This window comes from Rhea americana, unplaced genomic scaffold (genome assembly GCF_003343005.1).
Source record: "Rhea americana isolate MKP2758 unplaced genomic scaffold, rheAme1 scaffold_42, whole genome shotgun sequence".
Classification (NCBI taxonomy): domain Eukaryota; kingdom Metazoa; phylum Chordata; class Aves; order Rheiformes; family Rheidae; genus Rhea; species Rhea americana.
In genome coordinates, this window is record NW_028186557.1 from 2845918 (window position 1) to 2851498 (window position 5581).

Genomic DNA, 5581 nt, shown 5'->3' on the forward strand with positions numbered 1-5581 from the left:
GCGGGCGCGCTGCCGCCCTCCCCCCCCCCTCGACGGGCACAGCCCCGCTCGGCGCCCCCCTGCTCGAGCCTGGCCGGCGGCGCCGCGGCGGCAGCGCGCAGCTTCCGCGGGCTCCCGCGGCGGGAGGCGGCGTCCGCGTGTGCGCAGCGGCCCCCGCGGGTGGGCGGGCGGCTCCACGGAAGAGACAGGTTTGCTCTTGTTTCCTTTCGTTGCAAATGTCTCCCTGGTGGCCCACGCACGCGCGCACCCACGCCCACGCGCGGCAGTGTTCCCGCCCCCCCGAGCCGCGACACACCTCGCGGRAGAAGGGGCTCGAAGCCTCGCTATCTTTGTGCCGGGCTTTAGTTTTTGCATCGCCTCCCCGCGCGCAGAAATGAAGCCCTCCGTTCCCAGCGCTCCCCCGGCGGAGTCGGGCCGCGGCGAGCCGGGTCAGACGCCGCAGGCGGCACACGTGCCGCGGGCGGGCTGCCCCGGCGCCGCGGTGAGGGGCGCACGGAGCTGCCCCTCGGGGCAGCTGCGCTGGGCGGCTCTCGCCGGGGCGGGGCGGCTTGTGCTCTCCGCCGTCGGCGGCCGATCTCGCGGCGGCCCGGTCTGGCTGCAGCAGTCTGCAGCCTAATTCGAGACGCATTATCTTATTAAAAAAAAAAGAAAAAAGAAAAGAAAAATAAAGAAAGAAAAGAGAGGGGAAAAAAAAAGAAAAGAAAAAGGCCATGGCAAGAAGTTGCAATTATCGTTGTCTCGGGTTACGGCCAATTCCATTTATGCTGGGAAACGGGAGGCGAACACGGCCGCGAAAGCGCGGGGCGGCTCGCTCGTACCGGGCGGGCGCGGCTCGGCGCTGAGCTGGCGGCGGGGGCCCGGCTGCCTCGGCATCGGCGCCGGGGGCCGAGGGTGCAGGGGGGCTGCCCGGCTGCCTCCGGACCCCTGCTACGCACGGCCGCACTCGCACGGCCGCGCTGCGGCAGAGGCAGCCCCGGCTGGAGGGAAACGCAGGCGGCCGTGCAGAAAAGGAGTTAAAACCCCGCCGTTGATCCTTTGATTTAGGAAACTGCTCATCCAATTCAACTCCAGATTATTCAGGGGCAGGCTGACTCTCTCTCCCTTTCTTTCTCCCCACAGCAGCCCAAACATCTTGAAGTAATCAGCAGCTGAGAACGGAGACGTCCCCCTGGCATCTCAGGTTAAAGAAGGAGGTCCAGGAAAATGTGGTAGAGCCATTACACGAAACCTGAGCTGCATTCATCAGAGACTCCAATTGCCATCGCATTAGGATTGATTAGAGACCAGCAGTACCGTAATGACCCGGAAAGAGGGGCATACGGGGATTATTAATATCAGACTTCTTAAAAAAAATCAAGGGAAAAAGAAGGAGAGAGAAGCGGGAGGGGGAGAAGGAAAAGATCTGCAGTAGCAGGACTGCTGCCTGTATACAAACTTACCTACGGAGCACAGGCACCGGTGAGCCGCGCAAAGGATAATATGATTCCTGTAAAAGAAAAAGCAGATAAACGTGAAAAAAAAAAAAAAAAAAAAAAACCCACTTTGGAAAACCCTCGGATTGCCCGCTCAGATGCACGGAGCACAACGAAATCGCCGAGCGCTGCGACCGCCCTGCGCGGAGCCGGAGCCGGGTCCGCGGCGGCTCCGGGAGCGTCGCGGGGCTCCCGGCCGCGGCCCCGGTGCCCGTGCCGGTGCTGGGCGAAGGAAGCTGCTCCCCGCGACAGCAAGGACAAGTTAACGCGGCTCCAAGAGGAGCGGGGGAGACCGAGGTGGCTCGTCTCCTTCTCAGTTCTCTGCGCCAAAACAAATCAGCCCCTCCTGGTCTCGGTTTAAATGTAGCTCACTGGATAATTAACTCCATCTTTCCAGCCCTGCTTTAACTGTTTATTTAGTGTCACCCCGTATTACCATCACTAGCACTTTCCTCTGAACAGGAGGAGCTGGCGGGTTTCACCTCCCGAAAGGAAATTCTTCGTAGCTTAAAAGAATCAGCATCCAGGAGGTACATTAGCAAGCAGGAAGGGGGGGGGGCGGGCAAAAGCGGGGGAAAATAAGGGTGCAGGGGACAGGGACATGTCGGCCCTCGGCCAGCTCGGAGCGAAAAAGCCAAGGCGTGATCCCCTCTCATCCTTCGAGAAATGTCGCGGTGAGTGTGCGAAGAAAAGGCCCTTTGTGCCCAGGGCATCGCCTCCGCCAGCGCGGCTGGGGGCACCTCKCCGGGGCCGCATCCTGCCGCGGGCCCGCGTCCCCGCTCCGGAGCGGTGCCCGGGGCCAGGCGCCCCGCCGGGGTGTCCCCAAGGCGGGCGGCCGCGGCGAGCGGGCCCCGCCGCCGCCAGCTCTGTTTTTACAGGTGTCGGGAGAGCAATTTACTCACAAGTAATTAAAGGTTGCACCGCTTTGCCGGCACGTCGGGCCAAAGGCTCCTGCAAGACAAGAGCGGGGCATATGGAGAGGGGCTTGTCCTTCCTCATTAAAACATATAATAATAAATGGAGAAGAGAGGGGGAGAAAGCAAATACAAATCCTTTATTGTTTCGGAAGAAGCCCGGGAAGCTGGCTGTCTCCTGCGCCTCGCGCCCGGCGGGGAGGGCAGCGCGGATCCGGTGTCACGTTGCAGATTCTCACTAAAGATAACGAAATGTGATCTATTTTTCAGAACAGCAAGTGGATGGGAAAGGAGCCCTCYACAACACAAACCTCATTGACTAATGGGCCGGTTTTGTGTTTCGCCTTCGAAAGGCTCGGAAATCGGCAGCGTTGTGTTACCGCCCGGCCGGCTCCGGAGCGGCCGCCTCACCGCCGCGCGGGGACGGGGCTCCGCACCGGCGCTCCCGGCGTTGTTTGGTCGCGCTGTCTGTTTCCCCAGACCCTCACATTTGGGGGGAAAAAAAAGGAAAAAAAAATCCATTCGGGTCGGGAAGAGCTTTATTTCACAAGTCAAGATGGGGGTGGCAGTTCTGTCCTGGGTTTGGTTTTGTTTTGTCTAGTTTTGTTCCGTTTTGTTTTGTTCCTCTTCTCTTCCCCGGTGAAACGGAGGGAAGACGCGCGGATGTGGCGTTAGAGCCGCGCTCCTTTCCGCGCCGCGCTCGGTATTCCCGGATCGAATAAATAAATGAATACGCGAATGCGCGCACGGATAGAGCTGAGCCGCGCCCGGCCCCGCGGCGCTGCGGGGGGCGCCGTGCGGGTCCGCGGGGCGCAGCGCGGAGGCACCGCGCCCGCGCAGCCCCATCGCCGGAGCTGTGTGCGGCCAGGCCCCGGCGCGGCATCACCCACCTCCGACAGCCTTTATTATTATTGTTATTGCCGTTATTATTATTATTATTATTATTATTATTATTATTATTATTAGAGGGTGGGAAAAAAGCCTCTGGCGATTTTCCGCGGAGGGAGCTGCAAAATATAGTGTTTTGCTCGGCCTCGCAAACTGCGCCCAGCGGCAGGCAAGGAGGAGAGGCGAGGCTGGGATGCTGCTCGGTCCCTTCCGAAAAATAACCGGCTGGGAGGAGAGCGGAGGCAGCGCCACGCTATTTTGTTACTTAGTTATTTGCATTAACCTTTTTTTTCCTTCTTCTTGTTTTTGCTTCCTTTAAAAAAAAAACTGCTAGGAACTATTTCTGTGTGATTTTAAAGGGCTAAATGGGTTCGCGTGGTTTGTAAATTCATGCCGATTTACCTCTTTTWGTGGTTTAAAGTGAAAGGTTTCCATTTTAGGAAAACCAATCTCGGCCAATAATTAACATTCATAATGACCGTTTCTCATAAGCAGGATTTAACTACCAGATAGACCCCAGCGAGTGAACCACGGTTGCTCCCCTCCTTGCGTGGATTTTGATGACATGGAAGAATAAAGCACCACTCCGAAATAGCGCACAAGTCTGGGCTAAACCCTCGTTCTCATCCATGTCAGCTCCACCGCTGGCCGCATGAGGACAATTTGCTTATTCCGAACAATAGCAATGTTTATTTTGGTCGACCTTTTAAAGAAAAAAAAACAAAAACAAAAAAAGAAAAACAAAAAACAAAAAACAAACAAAAAAAAAAAAAAAAGAGGAGAGAGAGAGGCATGGGGAATAGAAACCGGTCTCGTTAAAAAGGCAAGGATATAAAGGCTTTACATTTCTTTCTTCCTCATCCTGAAGGTATAAACCCTCAGGTCTGTACTTTTCCCGAACTGACCATCTCATTAGGAATAAATAAATAAATAAATAAATGAAAGAAAAGGAAGGGGGGAGCCACCTCCCAGGCTCGCATGTGGACATGGCACTTCTCCTCCAGGAAGCGACCGCGGGAGGTTGCAAGCCCATGCGCTGTAATTCTGCGCACTTGCTCCAGACTTTAGGGTATTAGTTGATTTTCGAGCCGGGTTTAAGGCTCCGTTCCGGTCCCCACACAGCTGCCTTGTCAATAAGGATCTGTTCCAAGCAGACATTCCTTCTGGGAGGACATTGCAGCTCTTTAAGACTTCATCTGAAACATCATAAGTACTAAAATAAAATGGCAAGGGAAAATTACCAGACACATGGTCATGGGATATAGAAGTGCCCCGACTCCAGTTTGCATAGTAAAGTCGCTGTACAGACTGTGTGACAGTGGCTTATTTTAAACAGCTCCGAGACACGGAATATAAGGGAAAAATAACAATCGAGGCGTACAAAAATATCGAGACCGGCCTTCTCCCTTGTACTGCGAGCTGGAGGGGCTCCGTGGCCCCGCTCTGCCCTTCGCTGCTCTTTGGCKTCTCGCAGCTCCAGAGGAAAATCGGGATTTGGCGGAGCGGGCGGGGGCTGCCGGCCCGGAGCGGGCAGGGGCGGCGGGCACGGGCCGCGGAGCCCTTCTCCGCCTCGGCCACGGAGCTGCTGCTCTTAACTTGAAGCATTTCAAGTCAAACAAATCAAAATGTATTTAGTGAAGACAAACAGGTTTTAAAGAGCCCTGAGATTGTTATTAGCACCCGCTAAGTGAACTCGTTCTTTAATCAAAAGCGTTCTGAAGTGTGCTTAAAATACTGGCTGCTACTTATCTAATCAAAGATAAATAGTCATAAAGACACCCTCTTCCACCGTTCCCTTGCCCTTATCTCGGCGCATTGTCCTCATCTCCCAGCCCGCCCGGCTGCTGACAACAGATTATCTTTGCTTCGGGAGCCTAATTGTTTTCTAATTTTTTTAAATAATTGCTTCTGAGCGAGGTGTGCAAATGAGGATTAGGGTAATTAAAGCGCCGCCGGTCCGTGCAGTTTTGCTACCCGGCGCACGCACGGTTTCCTCGGGGCCGCTGCCTAGCCGCGGAAGCGCCGCGGAAGCTCCGCGCTGCGCCGCGGGGCCGCACCGCGCCTCCGCGCAGCTGCCCAGCGCGCTGCGCCCGCTCCCCGCCAAGCCGATATTTATTCATCCCCGACGTGAAGGTGATTAAATACGGGCTCGCATCGAGTGGGCCGACCCGAGGGGGACGGGGAGAGGGCGTGGGGCGGGGGGGCTGGCGGATTGCGCAAAGCAGAGAGCAGGAAAGAAAGGAAGAAGTTGGCCAGAAGTTGGGTTTTTTGTTATTTTTTGTTTCTTTGTTTTTTTTTGTTTGTTTT